Source organism: Cervus canadensis, chromosome 20, assembly GCF_019320065.1.
Source record: "Cervus canadensis isolate Bull #8, Minnesota chromosome 20, ASM1932006v1, whole genome shotgun sequence".
Taxonomy (NCBI): domain Eukaryota; kingdom Metazoa; phylum Chordata; class Mammalia; order Artiodactyla; family Cervidae; genus Cervus; species Cervus canadensis.
In genome coordinates, this window is record NC_057405.1 from 40940635 (window position 1) to 40965818 (window position 25184).

The 25184-nt window shown below is 39.1% G+C and overlaps 1 protein-coding gene across 4 annotated transcripts in view; it reads right to left on the reverse strand.

Moving 5' to 3' along the window:
* The window catches only part of PKIB (cAMP-dependent protein kinase inhibitor beta), a 114034-nt gene extending 89058 nt beyond the window's left edge, over positions 1 to 24976 (reverse strand). For 3 of the 4 annotated variants that reach the window (XM_043439609.1, XM_043439607.1, XM_043439605.1), the window contains exon 1: positions 24823 to 24976. The gene's annotated coding sequence lies outside the window, so the exon portion shown is untranslated. The remainder of the gene's footprint in view (positions 1 to 24822) is intronic. The other variant, XM_043439606.1, reaches the window with a different exon arrangement.
* Positions 24977 to 25184: the final 208 nt, after the last annotated feature.

Genomic DNA, 25184 nt, shown 5'->3' on the forward strand with positions numbered 1-25184 from the left:
TCACCCCTGTAGCGGATGCTGACTTTGAAGACATCTTTTTTCACAGGTAAATGACAGAGCCTTGTTTATCGAATGGGGATGAAAATACTTACCCTGCTTATCTCTCCAGGCTGTTCTGGGAATCAAGAAAGATCACAGATGATAAAACACAAATACACAATGTTATTGTATTACCCTCCCTGAAGTCCTGCGTAAGTAAAAAATGTGCTTCTTGTGTTTAACACCGGATTTGGTTTGGGATCCTAAAAAGGTAGCTGTGATCACACTCCCAAGTCTTACAGCTTCCTTTTGGGACTATGATGTTCTGAAGAGTTTTGTTTTGGCTTCCAAAGGAAAAACAAAACACCAAAGGAATCATACTCTAATATATTTGCCTTCCAAAGACATACTGAAATTGAAAAGAGAACGAAAAGGAACTCAAAACTATGAGAAATCTTAATTGGCTGAAACTGCCATTTAATAAACCCAACTGTCATTTGTGCCACAAATGTTAATACAATCTCTAAAATCCAGCTAAATCCTCCAGATATTACTGGACACTTTGCAACAGGAAATACCAACCCATTCCCCATTATTGCATTGTAGGCTTTTACTTGGAGAATGGAGAATGTGTACAATAGGATGTTTGTTCCGCTTCTAAAGAGGAAATAAAAAATATCAACCCAAATATCACTTCATGTATAAGCAGTACTGTGGCCTCCGTTTAGGGAGGTTTTACTTTAGACTTAAAAAAAAAAAGGAATATACTTGAACTCATGCATCTAAACAAACCAACGAGAGTGTAGATATTAAGTGCAGAAAGAAAAGAACAGAATGATAGGAATAAAGTCCACAGCTGTGTTTTCTTAAAAACCAATGAGATGAATGTTAATCAGAGTTCACAAAGTTTACATTTTTCTTTAAATTGCACAGGTATAATCAAGTAAAGAAACACAACCTTCAATGATTATTTTATTATATAATCATTTTATTTGAAGACTATTGTCCCATATTAAGAAGGTAAGTTTGTTCACTCATTCACCCAGATATTCAAAAACCAATATTTACTGATTAGACTTTCTAAGTGCATGCACGCTAAGTCACTTCAGTAAAGTCCAACTTTTTGCAACCCTATGGACTGTAGCCCACCAGGCTCCTCTGTCCATGGGATTGGAGTGGGTTGCTATTTCCTTCTCCAGGGGATTCTTCCTGAACCAGGGATCGAACCCATGTCTCTGGGGTGTCCGGCATGGGCAGGCAGGTTCTTTACCATTAGAGCTACCTGGAAAGCCCAGACTTTGTACAAGCTGTGATAAAATGTGCTGGTTTCAGTGTCTTGGCCACATAGAGCTAGCAACAAATACCAAAAAAAAATGCACAAATGGAAGACCCAGAGGGATAGGATGGAGAAGGAGGCAGGAGGGGGGATCGGGATGGGGAACATATGTAAATCCATGGCTGATTCATGTCAATGTATGGCAAAAACCACTACAATATTGTAAAGTAATTAGCCTCCAACAAATAAAAATAAATGAAAAAACAAAACAAAACAAAACAACTTCCTTCTGCCCAGAATGCAGGTCATACCTCTGTGCTCTCACGAGTAGGCTCTGAGCTTCCTTAAAAGCCAACTCAAAGGTTTCTGCTTTGGTAAAGCTCTTTGGAACTGCTCGAGTTTCTCATGAGTCATAACCCCTGCCCCTAAATCACTTTGTTCATAACTCTCTGATGCACTTATCATGGTTGACTTCTCATGACAGCTCTGTGCATGTCTATCTCTCTTAGCAGCCTGTGAACATCTTGAATGGCAATGTTTTATTCATCCATCTACAGCACTTGGTATTTTGTCTCTAGCATTTTCAGATATTCCATATCATGGTCCTTTCACCTTTTGTAAGAGCTGAAATACACTTATATTTGCTAAGTCACTTCAGTCGTGTTTGGCTTTTTACAACCCTATGGACTGTAGCCCATCAGGCTCCTCTGTCCATGAGATTCTCCAGGCAAGAAAACTGCAGTGGGTTGTCATGCCCTTCTCCAGGGGATGTTTCCAGCCCAGGGACCAAAACTGCACCTCTTATGTCTCTTACATTGGCAGGCAGGTTCTTAACCACTAGCACCACCTGGTAAGCCCATTTATAAAAGTGATCACAACTAAATTAGCACTACAGTATTCTCTTCAAATTTCTTTACTTATTCCTAAGTTACCCTCTTTTTTTTTTTTCATTTATTTTTATTAGTTGGAGGCTAATTACTTTACAATATTGTAGTGGGTTTTGTCATACATTGACATGAATCAGCCACGGAGTTACATGTATTCCCCATCCCGATCCCCCCTCCCACCTCCCTCTCCACCAGATTCCTCTGGGTCTTCCCAGTGCACCAGGCCCGAGCACTTGTCTCATGCATCCAGCCTGGGCTGGTGATCTGTTTCACTGTTTATAATAGCCAGGACATGGAAGCAACCTAGATGCCCATCAGCAGACGAATGGATAAGGAAGCTGTGGTACATATACACCATGGAATATTACTCAACCGTTAAAAAGAATTCATTTGAATCAGTTCTAATGAGATGGATGAAACTAAGTTACCCTCTTTTAACCCTTAGACTAGTATCTTCTATTTTTCTCTACTGTATATGCTTGATTTCTACAACTGCAATAGTTTTTAAACTACCCTACTAACCAGATCCTTGGCAACTGCTACATTTTCAAAAGTTTTAATAGCTATTGTATGTACATAAAATTGATAATAACCTGTTTTATCTACTCTGTCATTCATCACTGTTATCTACCATGTGGTAAATCTTTCCTCGTAGCTCAGTCAATAAAGAATCTGCCTGCAATGCAGGAGACCTGGGTTCAATCCCTGGGTCGGGAGGATCCGCTGGAGAAGGAAATGGCAACCCACTCCAGTATTCTTGCCTGGAGAATCCCAGGGACAGAGAAGCCTGCCAGGCTATAGTCCATGGGGTTGCAAGAGTTGGACATTACTTAGCAACTAAACCACCACTCCTATGTGGCAGGTGCCACAGAGAAAACAAAGGCCCTGTTTCAGGGGACACAGGGTTACAGTTAGAGCAATTGATAAGAAATATACACAAATGACCAAAATCAAAAATTTACCTGTGTCACATCTCTAATCTATCTAAAATTTTTAATTCAAAAATTTTTGAATGAAGCCTCAGTAGCTAAAGAATAAACTAAGAGGAACTGATGAAAATGACTAAGAATCAGAAATACATTCATGTTTCAGATTCAATTAGTACAGTTACACATCCTGTTTCCTAAGGTTCAAATAAATATCATAACCATAGGCAAAGTAAAATCAGGTCTTCTAATTAAAAATAAAATGCCTATATTGTAACATTGTTTTTACATAACAATTTGGCAACGTTGAACAAGAATCTTTAAAATGCTGAGCAACTTTGACCCCACAAACCCACTATGAAACTGCCTTGACCCTTCAGGTCCCTAGGATAACCTCGTTTTGTTTGTGTTGCTGCTAGGAGAGGAGAAAAGAAGATTTCAACATTTAATAAATACCTGTTCTGCGTCATGAGTCTTGCTAGACACTTTGCATTTATTCCACTTTATCATCACAATTAACCTTTTTTTCCAAAAAAAGAAAAACAGACTTTTTTCAAAGCTTAGAGATATCTGGTGATACCTCTCTAATGTCACCCAGGTAATAAATCACAGAGACACATTCAGCCCTGTCTGACTAGAAAGCCTGTAATTGATCCGCTATGCATCATTGCTGAAAATATTCCTGGACTGTTGACCTAGCTTTTACATACAACTTTCCCCCTGCATTATTTTTCTCATGACTAAAAGGCAGTTCCTTAATGCTTCTTATCACAAATGTCTAAGAAATATGACTTTTTTGGAGAACGGACCCCAAAACAGTCACTTATTCATTTCCTCTATTTTTTAACCATTTCCTCTTCCTTTACATCTCACATACCAACTAAAATATATCTCAAATTTCATCCTGAAGAGAAACAACCTCAGTGCAAAATGCCTACTAAATTTATTTTGTATATCCACTGAATTTAGATGAATATAAAAAAGTTTGGTTTAAAAGGCTTCTGACTATGGACTATATAGGCCCAAACAATAAATTAAAACAAATTTAATTATGTAAAAGATTCCATAGTTTTCAGTATTTTGCATTCTCTCATTATATCATTATAACCTAAAAACAGTTTGTTGTGAATATCGGTTCATGCTGCCCTCATGAAATAATACAGAGCTCAAAATATAGCATTATGATTGAGAAGCGTTACGATTCTGAAGACAGACTTTCTGATTATAAATCTTTTGTGTGCACATTTGTCCTGGTTATTTGACCTTTCTGGGCAGGCCTAGACGTCTCCGCGTGTAAAATATCCTTAATAATACTACCTCTCACTTACAGTTGTTGGGAAAGTTCAATGACATGCTTAATTTATATATAGGGGCTTTCCAGGTGGTGCTAGTGGCAAAGAACCCACCTGACAATGCAGGAAATGTAAGGGACACAGGTTCAATCCCTGGGTCCGGAAGATCCCCTGGAGAAGATTACCAAGACTACCCACTCCATTATTCTTGCCTGGAGAATCCCATGGACAGAGGAGCCTGGCGGGCTACAGTCCATGGGGTCGCAGAGTCGGACATGACTGAAGCGACTTAGCACTCATAGCACACCATCTGTATGGAACAGTACCGGGCATATACTGGGCTTAATATGCTTTAGATTCATTAATACTCTTATATAACAAAGATAAATAGAATGCTTCTGTGAATGATACACATGATAAAAAGTAAAAAGTTCACTTTTACATGTGAAGTAGAAATGCCTTTAAAGTAAGATGCCTTTAAAAAGAAGGCATCTTAGAAAATATTTTAAACTTTCTATCACTATTTATATACTATCTCAGTTGTACTCTAATTGAATGGCTTAGACACATTAGAGTGTGGACATGTGTGCAAAACAAAAATATGTGCACTTCTTGAGTGGAATTTTTAAGTACTTTTTTCAGAAAGAATATAGGTCCCTTAAAGACTGCAGACCCCAATGCCAACAAACAAACCTCTGTACCCAAAGGTCTGCTTCCTAAAACCTTTACAGGCAAACAGTTACAGCACAAGGCCAGGAATACAGAATGAAAAAACAGGAAGAGAGAGGGAGATGAGAAAGGTTTGCATCACTTCTCTCTACAGCTAGAGAGAAGTGTTAATTATTTCTCAGTGATGGATGCTCATTCCTCTACTTCACACTTTAGCCTTCCATGTTCCAAAACACTGAAAGAGCTCAATATTTGGCCTTTAATATATGTTTCTGGATCTTCAGGGGAAAAGGTTTACTCAATACAGGCAATTTTAAGTCCTAAAGTCAGAACTTACCCTTCTTACAAGAATTAGTTTCAGCTATCAACTCTCCTGAAGAGTCATTTATGGACAACGTTAAATACTAAAAAATAAAGTCATAAGTGGTCCTGGTGAAGTATCTTCTGACTTTTCTATACAAAGAGAAAATTCAAAGCAATATCACAAGTAACAGTGGCAAGTCCTTGCATTGATATTGAACCAAATACTTCGCCATGCAGGCCCACTTGACTACACAGGAGTTAGCTTGCTGGTTTTTCTCAAATGTAAATATTTGCTTTGGCTAAATAATGTTAATACAGCAAGTTACATATTCCATGAGGCATTAAAAAAAAAAAAACAACTTGCCATTGACCCAGAAAATGGACATTGCAACGAAGTCTGAAGGAGAAATAAACTGGAATGAATGTATCTGAAAAGAGAACTCTGGCTGGCACAGCTACCTGCCTTGCTCCAAGTTCATGTTTAATTAAACTTACATCAATAATTCCACAAACTGTTTGCATGTTCATCCAACATGAGTTATCATCTTTGATTCTAAGGTCAAATACTTACTGCTAACAAGCCTTGCGCCTCTGAGGGAGGCTTGGCCCCCTGCCAGACTGTACTGCTTCTCCCATGGGGACGGGCGGCCACACTGTACTACTCCGTGGGGGATGACACAACAGCAGCAGCCCCCCGGTTGCTCAGCAACAAGCCCTTATGACGGCTCCTCTTGGACTGCTAGGCAACAGGGCTGAGTCTGACCCAGCTACTCCCAGCAGCATGCTGCCTCTCCAGAGGGCTGGGTTAGCAGGAGGCTAGGGGCCCTAAGTGACCAGTTACATAATCTAAACGCATTTCTCAGGATGCTCCCCAACTAAATAAAAATCAGAGCAGAGTTAGCTCCTATCCTGAAGGGTACCCTTGAACACATCCTTAATTTAAACTCTATCCTTGAATCTTTAGAGAAGCTGACAGAAAACTAATGCATTAAAGCCAAAATCTGTGGCCAAAAAAAGTCTGTGAAAAAAAAGAAAAAAAACCACACACACACAAAAAGGAGGCCGTTCCTCTTAAAACCACATTTAAAAATATGACTTTCAAGCCTTTTACAAATTTTAAAAGATTTTACTATTTGCATGTTTTCTGTTAACAGACCCTCCAAAAATGGAGAAAACATACTTTTACAGTAAATTTATTCCTTAAGTAGCTTAACACATAGATCTAAGGACAGCAATTTCTAGGAAAGATCTTCATTCGTATCTACATTTTAACCCACATTTATGTCTTCTTAGTTCCACGCTTTTAACAAATCTAAACTAGACATTTTCCCATCTGTATCTGACCTACCTCTTAAGACAAAGGCAATGACTCAGTCAACCAACCGAAAATCCTGCCCACACATGGAAACATGAGTCTAGCCTCGCTCCGATCTCCTCTACAGTCACTTAGCTCTCTGTTGTGGAAAAAGAGGCGTGTGCTCCAAGAGACATGGACTCACAGCCAGTCTTTGCTGTTGTTCAGTCGCTAAGTCGTGTGTGACCGACTCTTTGTGATCCCATGAACTGCAGCACGTTAGGCTTCCCTGTTCTTCACTATCTCCCAGAGTTTGCTCAAATTCATGTCCATTGAGTCCGTGATGCCATCTAACCATCTCATCCTCTGTCGTCCCCGTCTCCTTTTGCCTTCAACCTTTCCCAGCATCAGGGTCTTTTCCAATGAGTTGGCTCTTCACATCAGGTGGCCAAAGTATTGGAGTTCAGCTTCAACATAAGTCTTTCCAATAAATATTCAAGGTTGATTTCCTTTAGGACTGATTAGTTTGATCTTCTTGCAGTCCAAGGGACTCTTAAGAATCTTCTCCAGCACCACAATTTGAAAGCATCAGTTCTTTGGTGTTCAGCCTTCTTTATGATCCAGCTCTCACATCTGTACATGACTACTGGAAAAACCATAGCTCTGACTAGCAGACCTTTGTTGGCAAAGTGGTGTCTCTGCTTTTTATATGCTGTCTAGTATGCCAGTAGTAAAGATCTCACCTGCCAATGCAGGAGATGGAAGAGACACAGGTTCAATCCCTGGGTCGGGAAGATCCCCTGGAGAAGGGCATGGCAAACCACTTCAGTATCCTTGCATGGAGAATCCCGTGGACAGAGGAGGCTGGGAGGCTACGAGTCCATAGCGTCACAAAGAGTCAGACACTACTGAAGTGACTTAGCATGCACGCAACTTTGTCACAGCTTTCCTTTCAAGGAACAAGTGTCTTTCAATTTCATGGCTACAGTTACCATCCGCAGTGATTTTGGATCCCAAGAAAAGAAAATCTGTCACTGCTTCCACTTTTTCTCCTTCTATTTGCCATGAAGTGATGGGTCCAGATGCCATGATCTTAGTTTTTTTAATGTTGAGCTTTAGCCAGCTTTTTCACTCTCCTGTTTCACTTTCATCAAGAGGTTCTTTAGCTCCTCTTCACTTTATGCCACTGAAGTGGTATCATCTGCATATCAGAGGTTGTTGATATTTCTCCTAGTAATCTTGATTCCAGCTTGTGATTCATCCAGCCCAGCGTTTCACAAGATGTACTCTGCATATAAGTTAAATAAGCAGTGTGACAGTATACAGCCTTGACATTCTCCTTTCCTAATTTGGAACCATTCATTGTTCCATGTCCAGTTCTAGCTGTTGGTTCTTGACCTGTACACAGGTTTCTCAGGAGGCATGTAAAGTGGTCCGGTATCCCCATCTCTTTAAGAATTGTCCAGTTTGTTGTGATCCACAGAGCCAAAGCGTTTAAAATTAAGTTAATGAAGCAGAAATAGGTGTTTTCTGGAATTCCCTTGCTTTCTCTATGATCCAACAAATGTTGGCAATTTGATCTCTAGTTCCTCTGCCTTTTCTAAACCTAGCTTGTACATCTGAAAGTTCTCATTTCATATACTGCTAAACCCTAGCTTGAAGGATTTTATTATAACCTTGCTAGCATGTGAAATGAGTGCAACTGTATGGTAGTTTGAACATTCTTTGGCATTGACCTTCTTTGGGACTGGAATGAAAACTGACCTTTTCCAGTCCTGTGGCCACTGCTGAGTTTTCCAAATTTGCTGGCATATTGAGTGCAGCACTTTAACAGCATCACCTTTTAGGATTTTAAATAGCTCAGCTGGAATTCTATCACCTCCACTAGCTTTGTTCGTAGTGATGCTTCCTAAGGCCCACTTGACCTCACACTCCAGGATGTCTGGTTTTAGGTGAAAGACCACACTATTGTGGTTATCTGGGTCATTAAGACCATTTTTGTATAGTTCTTCTGTGTATTCTTGGCACCTCTTCTTAATCTCTTCTGCTTCTGTTAAGTCATTACCATTTCTGTCCTTTATCATGCCCATCCTTGCATGAAATGTTCCCTTGATAGCTCCAACTCTCTTGAAGAGATCTCTAGTCTTTCCCATTCTCTTGTTTTCCTCTATTTCTTTACATTGTTCACTTTAGAAGGCTTTCTATATCTCCTTGCTATTCTCTGGAACTCTGCATTCAGCTGGTTATGTCTTTCCCTTTCTTCCTCGACTTTTACTTCTCTTCTTTTCTCAGCTATTTGTAAAGCCTCCTCAGACACTCACTTTGCCTTGCTGCATTTCTTTTTCTTTGGGAAAATACGATTATACTGCTCCACTTATTCAAAACCTTCAGTCAAGTCCAGGCAATTTATCGTGAAACGCAATGCACTTGTGAATATACTTCCTTTTGAATTTCCAGCCATATCTGCAACTGTCCAGTATATTGATTTAATTATAGTTCCCTAAATACATCACACATTTAAAGCCTCCTTCTTCCTAGGACACATTCCTCTTTGCTTGACAAACTAGTGTTTATCTTCCAAGATCTCGAAATACCATCACCTCCTCTGAGAAACTGTCCCTGGCTTTAGAATTTCTTAGTTGTCTCTGAGCATCTTCTCCTTGATTCACACTGCTGCAATGGCATTAGGCACACTGTTTCACAGTAATTTACTTACTTAACATCAATCCCGAGTTCTTCAATAGTGAGGACCTTGTTCTGTTCAACTTGGTCTCCTTGGTGCCTGGGATATACTTTAGCATCAAGGAGCTATTTATGCTATAGCTTTATTAATAATTAGATGATAAAACTCCTAGGTAAAATTATAAAATACATGCGGATTGGGCATTTTTAACCTCTTAATTAACCAGGGATGAGTAATAAAAAAAATCTGCCACAAAACAAAACAAAAACTTAGTCTCCTGACTTCAGAGTTGGTCCTCTAAATTATGATGAGTCATTAAGGGCAAATAAGCAGATACTTCTGAAATGATCCAATCCATCCAGTAACACAGCTAAAATAATCAGATATCCTGTGCCCCTTTTATTAAAATCATAACAACATGAAATTTAAGAGAGATATGTGGTCAGGTAACCAAAATCACTAAAAGGTGGTCTAGAGCTGGTCTCAGGGAGATAATTTCCCATTCAGATCAGCAACTCTTAAAGCAGTTTCTGCAGAAATCTTGGTGCAGGTAAAGTAGGAAAGAGAGTAGAGTAGTATCAGCTGCTCAGTCCTATCCAACTCTTTGCGACCCCATGGACTGTAGACCACCAGTTTCCTCTGTTCATGGGGATTCTCCAGGCAAGAATACTGGAGTGGACTGCCACTTCCTTCTCCAAAAGAGAGTAGAAAAGAAGCAAAATTAAAGCTAAGTAAAAAGGCAAGAAAAAGCTATCCTAATTTTAAAACCTCCTAAATAATACTTCACAAAACAGCATTTAGTCAACATCTGTCTCCTGCAAAGCACTAATTTAAAAGAAAAAAAAAGGAACATGAGCAAACAACAAAAGCAAGCCCACAAATGCAGCAGCCAAATGCAATATTATGAAGCCACTAAACCTCTTACCTCACCACTCCAGAAGATAAAGATATAATTCTCCATTTTCAAATATAACAATTCTTTTCCTACATTTTAAAGTTCACATATATGTTTATACAAGATACTACTAAATTTTGGATATTAGCAGTAATGTGATTGCCTAAATGAACTCATGCAACACAAATTCTAATTAATGGAAATCCGAATTTTTAGTTTATCTGTGTTAAGCTGAGAGGGAATTCTTAGTCTGTTACAAGCTTGTGGGTTCTAAAGACCTCTAAGTCTGTGTACCCTCAAAACTACAGAAACTGCACTCCTGGAAATGCCAGAAGGTACTCATAACCATATGATAAATTCTGTTAATCAAAGTATTACTTGACAGTATATATTTAAATCACATTCAGATACTACAACAAAATAGATACATTATAAAGTAGAGTGCATGATGTATATTTAAGATGAATATGAAATGTCAAACTCTGTACTTTTCTACAGAGCACTTTGAGTTATGCCTAAAGATTTTGGGCAATTCTTTGGTGGAAAAGAGTAAGAAACCTTACTCTTAGGGATTCCCTCCTAGATGCTTAGGAAAAGATTACTTTCATGTAAAAATATATATTATCGCCTTGGCTCTAGCCTACCACGACCACTGAACTCAAAAAGTGCTGCCCTACTTAGACATACCATTACTTTGTTTATTGCAACTTAACCTTTATAACAATTTTTTTTTTAAGAAAAACTATTTCTCTCTCCAATAGTCCTGAATCTATCTGTGGGGTAGCTCAAAGAACCAATCTAAACTCCTATATATGTAAGACAGTCCTTCAACAAACATAATGGTCACAAGAAATAGAGATGTACTGGATGCCAGGAAATGTGCTGGGTATTTGACAATCATTAATCAAAAAATAAAACTACAGGAAAATAGTACCATTTCTATGTTACAAAAATGAAGTAGAAGAAAAGGAGGAGAGGTGTGGAGGGGAAAGTGAGGAGGATGAGAAAAGAAATAGGCTACAAAGAGGCTAGCGACACTCCCAGAATAAAATGGCTAGTTAGGAGCTGAGCTAAGATCTAACTCCAAAGCTTGTGCTTGTTTTTCTTTCTTGACACATCATGTTATACTATATTTTCACGCCCACCTTCCCAGGCATTCATTTCTCCTAAAGAAATATCTCCACTTTATGACTATTCTTTCTATCACTTCTCCAATAACAGACCATCCTGATCAATGTATGTGCGTGTATATTTATTTGTAAGAGTAATCTCCCCAGAAAAATTTGACCATGGTAGAAGAGAGTTAGACCATCACTTCCTTGCTCTGCTAATGCTGCTATTAATACAACTTAAAAACATGCTACCTTTATTGGACAATCACTTGACATTATATCAAACTGGCCATAAGCAAAAATTATTTCATATTGTTTTAACAGATTCTGCTATTAAGCATTTCTTCTCTATCTCCCCTATCTTTTTTATAGCAACTTAACCTTTATAACATCTTTTTTTTTTTTTTAATTTTGAAGCAAAAATATTTCTCTCTCCAATAGCCCTAAATCTACCTGGAGGTAGCTCACAGGATCAGTCTAAACTCCTATATATACAAGACAGTCCTTCAAACAAACATAATGGTCACAAGTAATAGAGACATACTGGATGCCAGGAAATGTGCTAGGTATTTAACAATCGTTCTTTTTAAAAATTTATACAACTCTTATATTTACCTAGATACAAACAACCCATCAAACTAATTTTTTACTCATGAAGAACAGCACTGATTATATGACTCTCTAGTAAGTAAGTAAGTGTTAGTCACTCAGTCATGCCCGACTCTTTGTGAACCCGTGGGCTGCAGCCCACCAGGCTCCTCTGTCCATGGGATTTTCTAGGCAAGAATACTGGAGTGGGTTGCCATTTCCTTCTCCAGGGGATCTTCCTAACCCAGGGATAGAACCTGGGTCTACTGCACTGCAGGCAGATTCTTTACCAACTGAGCTACAAGGGAAGCCAAAATTAATTAAATAGTTAAAGTTCAAAGTTTTCATCCCAGCATTTTAAAGATTCTTCACTATATTCCCAATGTACCTCCCCACCCTCATCTTCTTCCAGCCCTCCAAAGTCTACATAGCTCTGTCTTGTTCTTTTCCATATTTGTGCCTTTGTTCATGCTGGTCTCTCAATCAGGAAAGTTTTGCCCAATCATTGCAATCCTATCACTCCTTCAAGGACCATCCCAATTACTCCATTGTCTATAAAGTCTTCCTGAGTAATTTCAAAGTTTATCTTTTTCTTCCTGGAAACACCACAGCACTTTTTGGTTCTTTCATAGCACCTATTACAATCTGCTTCACAGGAAAGGTCTATATATTATTTTCTCTTACTTCACCCCACCAAACAGATAGAAACCTAAGCTTCTTAAAAAAGGACAGAGTCTCATTCTGTTTTGCAATATACCATTAAACATAGTAGCTGGATCCAGGAGAGTGCTTTTAAATAGATATTCATTTATTTGAGTTTAGTTAACTACTCATCTCAGAGATGCATGTACTGAGTTCCAAAATTCATTAAATAAAGAATACCTATAACCATCCACAGAAAAGAACCTGAATATTGTTGGGGACATATAGCACTAAAATATGGAACCATAGACTCTATGGAATAATACAGATACTTTTTTCACTGTATTGATCTCATTACGGAGAACTGAAATCATATCATTCATATTGGTGTAATCATGTTGATAAAAACTGAAATCTCAAGAGCCTTCTTCAGGGTCATATGAATAATTAAAAGCTGAGTTGGCCTTCCAGCAAAGCTTTTTAATTTCTAGCTGAGTTATTTTTCTCTACTATTATCATCCAAATCATGTATCAATACATTTTCATAAATGCCTGCTGCAAAAAATTTATGTAAGGGAGAAAGATTCTCTTCTTTCTTATAGCATATGATTTATCTTCAAATTATTATTTGTATGGGAAGAATTTAAAATAAAACTCATTAATGATAATTAAAGATGATCATATTACACAAAATTTCTTTGCACAAATCTTACTTACTTTGCAACTTAACTATGAAGACTATAGTCTACAATTAGGATATTTAAAAATATCATTATTATTACTGCTATTACTATTACAAAATAAATGTCATAGAGCCTACACACTAATAATGTTCATGATCTTTACTCACAAGCCAGTCCTACAGATTTAATCAGAGACTGTTTACGACTCTGTTTTGTTTTAACCATCTTGTTACCAATTTAGAGAATAGTAAACATTTTGCTAAATATCCATTTCCCGTTTGAGCCTTTCCTCCTGTAGTCATTGCATGTAATTTGTTGTTTCCAAGGATGAAGTTGAGACCCAGACCTAACAAATCAGAGTTCCTAATGCCCTGAGCCACAGGGACTGGCCCAGAAGTGGCGTGGGACATAAAGGAGGCAGACGTAAGCCTGCCTCAACAGGCTTATGACATTTTTCCAACTCAGCAAAGGCATAAAGAGTGGGTTCATGATTCAAGTTAGTCCATCTTAGGACTGGTGCCAAAGCTACTACATAAAGACACCTTTTTCTCTTTGAATTTAAACTTGAGAAGTTAGGCCTGAAGCTGTTGATAGCAATTTTTCCACCAAGCAGAGCCTGAGAATGAAGCCAAGTTGAAGAAAACTAGAGCCAAGAAGTAGAAGGAAACTGGGTCCTTCCAAAATAATCTGAGCTCTAGATCAAGTTGAGACTGAAACCTGGGTTGCATAAATCTGATAAAATTCTCCCATTCTCCTTAAGCCAACTTGAAATGGATTTGCTATCATGAACAACTATAACATTTCTAGCTAATGCACTCTGGTGTCTTGACTTTCTCAACCCACTTTCTCAACCATTGACCTAGATTGAAAAGGTCATACAGAATGCTAGTGAAGAGTAAGAGCTATTACATACCTCAGATGAAGTAACAGCCTGTAGTTTAAAAGTGAAGATGAAGATTGCTAATACGTAAAAAAAGAATACAAGGAATTTCAAAAATGTGGAGTCTTTAAGTCAAGGACTTAAGCATAGCATCCTGGAAAACCACTCAATCCCAGGAAAACCAGGGTAATGGCCATGCAATTTGGGAGTATAGAGATTCCTGCAGTGATCTGCATAAACCAGAAGACAAGTGGTCATTAGGTCACAGAGCATTCGAGGCAGGTGGTGGCTTTGAGGCTGCTGGAACTGTAGAGGAAAGTGTGGTAAGCACACAGAATTCTTAGGCTCTCCATTGATTTGTGTTCATTGGAAACATGGAATTCACTGAGAAATATCTTACTCTAAGCCAGCATAGCATGGAGAATAAACAGATGGATAAAAATCGGCCATCCCGATGAAGCCAAAAGACAATTGTAGATGTGACTCTGGTCGCTCAGTCATATCCGACTCTCTGTGGCCCCATGGACCGAAGTCTTCCAGGCTTCTCTGTCCATAGGATTCTCCAGGCAAGAATACTGGAGCGGGTTTGCCATTTCCTACTCCAGGGGATCTTCCCAACCCAGGGATCAAACCCACCTCTCTTATTTCTCCTGCACTGGCAGAAGGATTCTTTACCACTGTGCCACCTAGGAAGCCCCAGGTGTGACTCTTTGGATTTGTATAAAAAAAAAAAAATAGAGAGAGAGATAGGATGCTTTGACAAGAGAGTTTCTGAATTTGAGATTTTAGGAAGAAAAAATTCATATGATAAGTCCAGGGTGTAACTATAGAAGGGGTTGGGTAAAGACAAGATTATTGCTTGAGTTGTGAAGGTCAAAAACCGAAAAGTTGTGGTGTTGGGTACAGACATGAAGTCAACCAGATTGGGGACAGGAAATGGATGGGAGAAGATGACTGTTCACTAGTTGCCGGAGTGTTCAGTGAAAAAGCAGTTGGAAGTGGTAAACAGTTCACAGGAAGGAGCAATGGTAGTTGACAGTATAGCCAGTTGGCTCAAAGGAACAGGAATGAGTAAAAGAGGGTAGAGAAATAATGGTCTAGAGGTGGGAAGGTGTATGGAGGGCATGTGACTCCCCCTTCCTACTCTAGAATTCATGAACTATGGAGTAATCAGCCATCTCCAATAGGAAGGACTCAGGGGGAAGTGGGAGAGCCCAGATTCGGGGCTAGAGAAAAAAGAAGAGGTTAAGAGGAGTTTATTGTGATTGAACAGGTGTTCCAGAGGGCATGATAGAATGGTTTTGAAGGAAGAATAAAAAGCAGAGATTAAGTCAGGGAGAGGCAGTACAAAGCATAATAAAGTTTCAAGGCAGAAGGGAGAAATGAATAGACAAATGATAAAAACAGAGATCTGAAGCATTGGAAAATTATGTTTTGTAAGGCTAACAAAATTACATGTTTCAAAACTGGTAACACAGAATATAGGAACCAGAGAACTTAGGAAGAGCTAGCAGCTATGATGTGAGACATGAAATTCCTTTTCTTCCTGGGGTGAGGTGCTGAGTGACAGATGTGGATCACGGCAGGTTAGGGAGGCAATGAAAGAGCCTGCAGTCATGTGTAGGAATGGTGGCCAGGAAGGCATGTGGGAAGAAATTCTGTGGGACTTCAGGGTGAAGGGACAGTTACGACAAAGGCAGACTCCAAGCAGGTGCAGGGGCATAGGATGTTATTTCAAATCACTTACAGAACAAATAAGTTTGAGGCAAGATTAGCGATTAAATGTAATAACAATAAAATTACATTACTATATTTATGCCTTACTAAAACAACTTCTAAAGGATTAAAACTTTTTTAAAAAGACATCAAAGGTACTATTAAAAATGTAGATGAATATGTTTAAAGTGGGAAAGTCCTCCTTATAAACTATGAGAGAAGAAATTGATAGCTTTCACATCCATAAAATTTAAGTATTTTGCAAAGCAAAGCTCCCTACATAGTTAATGGCAAACAAAAGAAATTGATCTTAAAAACTGTTACTTAAAATATAATAGACATACAAAGAGTTAATATCTTTATGAATTAAAAGTTCTTGAAACAAACAAAAGAGAATTAAAATAAGCGAAGAATACAAAAAGCAATTCATACAAATAAACACAAAATATCCAATAAACATACTGACTACCTAAAAATGTTTAGCCACATTAGCAAAGAAATACAAATATGAACTATCTTTTCCTACTAAATTTCTAAATTAAAAATTTTTGAAACAGTACTAGTACATTGGTAAAAATTTTCAGTATAAATGGCAACAGGCTTCCTAGAAAGATATTTTGCAAAATGTTTTAAAAAATGGTTAAAAAGTGACTATCCATTGATTTATCAACTCCATGTCTAGAAATTTATTCAGAGAAATTAATAAGATAGCTGTGTACAGTGTATAAAGATCACAAATACAGTTATATACTATGGTATTGTTTACAAAAACAAATCTGGAAACATTCTGCATATTTACCAATAGGTATTAATTAAAAATGTAATAGATTAGTATGTAGCCATTAAAAAAGAAGATTTATTGCCTTGAAAAAATATAGTAAGATGATATATTAAGGGCATATGATATACTACTTTTGTTTTTTAAAAGATATATATAGGCCAAGAATTTTATAATTAACGGTGGAAATTCAGGTGGACGTTATTTTCCTCTTAATTTCGAAAGTTTCTGATTTTCACTGCAGTGTATATTATCTCAAAAACACAACTACAAAGTTTTAAAGTTTAAAACTTAGTGGTATTTTAAGTGGCAAACATTACCGGCCTAGAAAATAACACATGGAATAACCCTTTATAAGATAACAATGGAGAGTTGATAAAAATGAGATTGAAAGGAAAAAAAATCACTTGATTATACTTTAACATCTGCGATTCTTGGTGAAGGATTTACAACAGTAAGCACAGACTGTCCTTGGGAAAACAGAATTCTACATTTTAACACTGCTAATATTTAAAGCTACCCATTTTAATGATTTGTTTTTCTTTTTGTCTTATTTGTTTTGCTGTATAGGGTGCAGCAAAATTAAAATGTGGCCTAACTGGGAAATTCTGTTTCATACCTTGAAGAGCCAAAATTTTATCTAGCCAAAAACTATGTCATGGGTCATTCTGCATAATCAGAAGAAATGTTATTTTTTAAAATTATTCTTTCTATTCATTTTTTATTCTGATAATAGTAATTTTAAGAAGAAAAAATAGGATAAAAACTGTATACCATTATTACATTAATAAAAAAACATATCCTTACAAAGGCACAAAGACTGGAAGACACTCAATACTAAAGCAATTATGCTTGAATATTAGAATCGAAATTGTAAAATCTTTCAGTGTCTTAATAGTGTGTTGGTTTTATGACAAAAATACCTGGAAGAAAAGAGTTAATAAATAAAGTGAATCTTAAACAATCCTCTTGCAAGATAATTTGAAATGTCCTTATAACTTAAAGTGCTGTCCTTAGACACAATCATATTTCATTAATCCATATTTTAAGTGGATTACATTGAGACAAAACTCACAAAGTGAAGAACTTAACCAATTCAGTATTAAGACCAATAATAATTACTGACAGGTGATATGAAAAGTTTTCTGAAAATTAGGTAAATTAAGATCCTTTTTTAAAAGAGTTGGTAAACATGAACATCTATGAGTTTAAAAAATGCTGTTTCCTCCCATTTTACAGTCACACCTGAAAAGTTTGTTTCCTCTCAAAGCATTCAAACCTAGAACCCAAACATGGACTTCTCAGAGTTGACACAACTCTGGGCAGGGTTTTACTTGCTGGGTTTTACTTGAAGTTCAATATTCTTTGGCAAAAATCCACAAACACCTCAGGGGGCTGACCCAGATCTACCACGTGAGGAAATTATTCCTCACTTTCCCCGAAAACATTCTTCTACCGTCCCTGAGGCAAACAGATAAAAACTATGACCTCCCCCCATGTTGTAGACTGGTCCCATTTTCACACTGTCAAACCCACATGGCACGAATGAATGGAAAACCTGAATGACCTTGTTTAGTCCTATACTTGGGTTGATAGCAGAGGACTCTGACCACGTCGGGACACAGCAGATGCCCTGCCCAAGTTATCATATTGCTTATTTTGTAACCATCTTTACAACTGATACTGAAGATGGGCACAGCTCAAGCGGCCAGCAATACAAAATCCAGTTATCAGCAAGGCTGGTTTCTTCCCGGGAACTCAGGAGAATCTGTTCCATGCCTCTCTCCCAGCTTTTGGTGGTGGCTGGCAACTCTAGGAATCTCTTGAAGTCACATAACTCATTTCTGCTTCCATTGTCACACGTTTGCCTCTATGAGTCTCTGCCTCTGTGTCTCGTCTCTTCTTATCAGGATACCAGTCATATTGGGTTAAGGGCACATCCTACTCCCGTATGACATCATATTAGGGAATTACAACTGCAATGGCCCTATTTCTAAATAAGGTCTCATTCCAGGAAGTACATGAATTATCAGGAGACCTCATCCAACCCAGGAAACCCACCAACTGTGTCCTCATTCTTCTATTGCCATTTTTGTAAATAGTCCTAGCCCTCCCTCAACCTCAAGCCAGGGTGTTGAAAAGCACCCTTCATTTCCACCTCCCCTTAACTTCATATCCCAATTATCATCAAGCCTAATCACTTTGCACTCCTAATATTTCTAGACTATGATACTCTTGTGTATTCCTAAATTCTTCATCACTAATCCATGATTCACTCTCTAGCATCTCTTGCTTGGGCTGTAATAGTCTGTCCAATACTCCTCAAATCCAATCTTCTCCAAGCTGCGGAGTATAAATAGATAAATACATAGAAATTCATGGCATGTTAGAAAGATGCAGAGTTGCTTTTTGTGTTTTTCTAAGTTTTCACTCCTGTGAACAGTTCTGCTTCTTTATTGCAATGAACACAATTACGACAGACATCCTTCTTCAGGGACACAGAAACAGAGGCAGAGTGGTTTCTGTGCTAGACTTTGGCCTTTGTAACATCTTCTGACTTGATAGATTCTTTACAAACTTTCAGAATGCAACAAAATCCATTATATCTGTAGTCTGGATTTTTATTAGACTCTATTAGATTTGGGAAAGATAGACAAGAGGGTCTTATTTCAGTGTTTTGAGATTTAATATTATATCTGGCTCCAGAAGCTCCATGATACAAGTACTTATTCTCATTTTTTAATAAACGAAAATAATAAATGAATGTAACTGCATGAGTTAAAGGTTATCCTTAATTACACACACACACACACACACACACACACACACACTATACATAGTGATTTCAATAACAGTGTTTTCTTATGGGACATATTAACCCAGCCCATAAAGATTAGTCTAGAAGTAAATCACTTCAGAGTCATTTAATATAAGCATGTTTGGGAAGACTGCTTAACTCTTTCTTATCTTCCATGAATTTATTCCCGAAACTATCATACTGAACCTCAGTTTCTTCCTTTCCTTCACCCAACAAGTGAAAACTTATTACCCATGCTGATTTCTGGGTTTCCCTGGTAGCTCAGATGGTAAAGAACCTGCCTGCGATTCAGAAGACCAGGGTTCAGTCCCTGAGTGGGGAAGATTCCCTGGAGAAGAGAATGACCACCCACTCTAGTATTCTTGCCTGGAGAATTCCATGGACAGAGGAGCCTGGCAAGCTACAGTCCATGGGGTGGCAAACAGTCGGACACAACTGAGCAACTAACACACACACATGCTGATGCCATTCATGCCTTTTCACCAGCACAGCAGATTTTAGGGCTAAGCTGGAAATAGTGACTCTATGTAGGGAGAATCCAAGATGTAGAGGAAGGCATTTAGCTCCATTTACACTGTCTATAAAAGCTGCTGCTGCTGCTCCCCAAACAAGTGTTCAAGCCATCTTGGCTCCAGACTACTACTCCTCCATAATCTTCAAGGGTATCTGTTCCGCTGGCCCGCTTTTCAGTCTGAGAAATCTTATCCTAACTAATTCAAGATTCTAGTTAAGATTATTTTCTTCTATTCAGAAACATATACAAATCTGAACCATTTTATTCTTAAATAGACAGTTCTGAACTTCTTTTCCAATAAGCACCCAACTCTTGGACACCATCATTTTTTAAGAATTGGAGTTATTAGGAAACATAAATACACTTTGATTTAAAGTCGCTTCAGTTGTGTCCAACTCTGTGTGACCCTATGGACTGTAGCCCATACGGCTCCTCTGTTCATGGGATTCTTTAGGCAAGAATACTGGAGTGGACTGCCATGCCCTCCTCCAGGGGATCTTCCCAACCCAGGGATCAAACCCATGTCGCTTAAGGTCTCCAGCATTGGCAGGTGGGTTCTTTACCACTAGCGCCACCTGGGAAGCCCGTATAAGTCCATAGCGTGCTTTATACCTGGACAGATGCATAAAACCATTATTTGCCATTGAGCACAAGAATGAAAAATATATCCCACTTGAGTATGAAGCAGATTACCTATTTGGTTTCTCAAAGTCAACTATACTTCCAATAAAAAGATAAATAATAATAATAATCACTTTTGGTTTTCTGCCTATGTTCAAGTGTCCTTTTTATGTAAGATCACTAACTGATAACGACTTATAAAAGGTATATCAAGGATCTGTGCTCAGTCATGTCCAACTCTGTGAGACCCCATCGGCTATAGCCCCCCATGCTCTTCTGTCCATAGAATTTTCCAGACAAGAATACTGGAGTGGGTTGCCATTTCCTACTCCAAGGGATCTTCCTGACCCAGGGATCAAACCTGCATCTCTTGCTTCTCCTGCATTGGTAGGCAGATTCTTTATCACTGCACCACCTGGGAATAAAAATTACTGAGACCAACAAAACTCAAAAGAACATGCAGTTTTCCTTCTTTTTTGAAAACTTATTTATTTTTAGTTGAAGGATAATTACTTTACATTATTGTGTATTAAAGTAATGAAAGATAAACTGGAATTTACCCATAAAAAGTTTAAAAAGTATAAGTCAATGAATAATACTGTGGAATGTCTGATCAAAGAGAGAAAAGCTAAGGGAGTGTATATTCGGTGATGCGAATAAAAAAGGCAAGAGGAGAAGGGGACGACAGAGGACGAGATGGTTGAACTGACTCAATGGAGATGAGTCTGAGCAAACTCCAGGAGATGGTGAAGGACAGAGAAGCCTGGCGTACTTGCAGTCCATGGGGTCACATAGAGTCAGACACAACTGAGCAACTGAACAACAAAATAAAAAACCCCTGTGAACATTTAAAACCTGAAAAGAATAAAACGAGCATGCACTAACCACAGGAATTTTAAAACAGGAAAACAGGAGCCCTGGATTTGTCCCTAATACATGATTTTTGCACATCAATCACTTAAACTTGGGCCTTAGATCTCTATATATAATAAAAAAAATATGTTTAATTAGTATGTAAAAGAACTATGTGGCATCATAGTTATGGAAGCTTATTTTATCATATGATTTATAGGGTGCTTTTTTCTATTCAAAAAGGAATTATTTTTTTTTTTGTAACTCAATTAAAAATCTTGTGTTGAAGGAAGGGAAAACCACTGACTTTACTACCAAGCAATTCCGGTTTGGATTTCATCAACATCTTAAAATACGATTTTCAAATTCTCAATTTCTCATCTTCACTGGAGACTGCAGGAAATTTAGTCTTAATTAGGCCTGATTTACCCTCATTTAGCATTAAAAGATACTGGGGGTGGGGGAGGAATAGGCAGAGAACAGAGGACTTTTAGGGCAGTGAAAATACTCCCTATGATATTACATTGATGGATGCCTGCATCTGCGTGCATGTTCAGTCAGCTTTAACTCCTGGCAACCCCATGGACTACAGCCCACCAGGCTATATATGTCATTATATATTTGTCCAAAGCCACAGAATGTACAAGAGTGAACCCTAAGGTAAACAAGGGAATCTGGGTGAGTACGATGTGTCAATGTAGGTTCATCCACTGTAGGAAGGTACCACTGTAGTGCGTGATGCCCACAATGGAGTCGGTCATACACGTATAGGGCCAGAGGTTACTTAAGAAATCTCTGTACCTTCCATTCAATTTTGCTGTGAATATAAAACAGCTCCAATAAACCTCGTCTTCAGAAATACTTTATTTCTCAGAAAGGTTACACCTTTTTACAAATTTGCTTGCTGTATTTGAGCTCAAAATTTTTAAAGGAAGCAAAATGTTTCCTGTCCAACCTTCTCTCGTTGTATATATGGAATCATACAAAATCTAGTCAGAAACATTTATTTCTCCAGAACTTTCTACATTTTGTAAATACATAATTTTTACATAAAATTCATTCCATAATACTCTTAAAAAGTTGGGCTTCCCTGATTGCTCAGTTGGTAAAGAGTCCGTCTGCAATGCAGGAGACCCCCAGGCTTCCCTGCGGCTCAGCTGGTAAAGAATCCACCTGCAATGACGGAGACCTGGGTTGGATCCCTGGGTTGGGAAGATCCCCTGGAGAAGGGAAAGGGTACCCACTCCAGTATTCTGGCCTGGATAATCCCATGGACTGTATAGTCCATGGGGTCACAAAGAGTCAGACACGACTGAGTGACTTTCACTTCGCTTCACTTAAAAAGCTAGATATACATTTATCATACAACCCAGCAACTGCACTGCTGAATAACTATCCAAGAGAAATGAAAACATACATACTCACAAAGACTTGCATATGAATGTCCTTAGCATCATGACTCATAATATCCTCAAACTGAAAACAACCCAAATGTCCAACCACTGGTGAATAGACAAGACAAAATGTGGTGGATTCATACAATGGAAAACTTCAGCAATAAGATGAGTGAAATGCTGGTCCACATTACGACACAGATCTCAAAAACTGTATGTTAAGTGAAAAAAAGCCATAAACAAAAGAGCACATATTTTATGATTCCATTTATATAAAATATTTAGAGAAGGCAAATCTATAGAGACTAAAGAAAGATTAGTAGTTGCCTGAACAGAGATTAATTCTAAGTGGGCATGAGGGATCTTATTGGGGTGATGAAAATGTTCTAAAACTGATTTATGGTCATGGATTTACAACTTCGTAAAATTTCTTTAAAAATCATTGAAAGGGGTAAATTTCTAAAAATCTAAACTTCTAGTTTAAAATTGCCTAAAGAGGAGAGAAAATTCTGTAACAAAATTGAAATCTGACACAATTTAAAATATCCTGTATAAGGTATTCCATTAGTCTTTGATATTTTGTTGAAGAAAGTTGTGGTAAATATAAAACTAAGAAGCTTATTACTAAAAACTTTTTGAAAACTCTTTTGCAACACATACTTTACTTCAAAATTAAAACATTTGAGCTTCCAAAACACTGTTTTAGAAAATGAACTTCCTTATCATAGTGTCAATAGAGGGCTACTGATCAGCACCTGACAAGTAGGGGAAAAAAGGTTTTCAAAATGCTAATCTAACAAACCATGACCAAAACCTATATCACTTACAGAACTTCCTGTGAGCTTCATGACCATCAGATCTCGTTTTAATAATCCAAATTCTGACCTTTCTGAACATTAAATCACAGAACGAATTTTTTTGTGTGTGTAGCAACGTCAATAAGGAGAAAGGCATCTTATGAAGAGATAAAGTGGACAGATGGATCTTGAATCTATGTCTCCACAGAGAAATGCAATACTCGGCGCAGTTCTAATTCATACTTTTTCAGTATTCAAACCATTAGTATGAGTGTTTTAGTTTTTAGTTTTTCCAGTTGAATCGTTAAGTGGTTATCAGCATTGAATCTCCATTTTAGAGTCCTGCACAGACTCGGACTAAAAATTCCACCTGCAGGATTTTTCTGTTTTGTTTGGGGTTTGTTCTTTTTTTCCAGTGCTTCCTACGCGCCCTACTTGTACCAAGCGCTCTTCCAAAGCAACCGTGTTCGTATGCGTTCCCTGGGATGAGCTCTACGAAGATGAAACTGACCCGTTCATCTGAGCTTCGCTCGGCAGGGACTTGCCAGTCTGGAGAGCAGGTAAACTGGGGTCATCTCTCCCAGAGGGAACTACCAGGACCTTCCCCAACGAGCTGCCGCACATCTGCGATTAGGACCCATGCGCTCGTCTCCCGAACCCCGGCGACCACACTACAACAGTTGCAGGGAACCCACGAGTTCACTCGATCGAATTATTCCCAGGTTTTATCAAAGGAAATGGATGGAGGCTGATGAGGTGAGGTGACGGGGCTAAAGACAGCTCGACGCGAGCCGAGCGGGCTAGAACACTGCTGACCCCGTGGCCGCGAGGGGCTGCCTGGGGCTGGAAACGCGGAGCCCAGGACAAACGACGTGGCAGTACTCGTGCGAGAGACGAACGCTCAGCAACTCACGAGACATCACCAATGTCCACCTTCAGGGCAGAATGGGCAAAAAGAGGTGATCAGACCTCCCTGGCTACCCCTGTTGACCTGAGCGCCCCCTTCCACTCTGCAAGGACCTCTGCGTGTTACACGATGTGGTCACTCTGGCCAAAGAGGCATCTGCTTGAATTCCCCCCAGCTCGCGCGGAGTGGCTGGAAAATAGGAAAGTTGCTCTTACCGCATCGTCGCTCGCTCAGTCTCCCCTACCTCCCCAAGTCCTTTTCCCTCCATCTTCGCTCCAGCAACCCCCACTCCACCTCCCCTTCACCACGTACGTACCAGCCGCGCACTGAGGTGTCCGCCGAGCCTGGGCCAGGTCCCGGCGCTCGGACTCGCCCGGCCTCTCGGTGGCCGCGAGCTGCGACGCTGACTCTAGCTCGCTGCCGCCTCTACCGTCCACGAAGATGCGACCGCGTCTGAGCCGCTGCGCTGGAGCGCAGCCTGAAGGTGGCGGCGACCGCGGGGGCGGAGAGAGCGGCCGCCGGGACCCGCCCCCGGGCGTGGAGCGCGCCTCCCTCCCTTAAACCGCCGCCCCCGACGCCCCGGCCCCGGGTCGGGCTCGGGGCGCAACCCGCCGCCAGCCGGCTCCCCGGCCGGCGACACGGTGGGTCTTACCTTTCGGCGTCCCGGGCGGTGTTGTT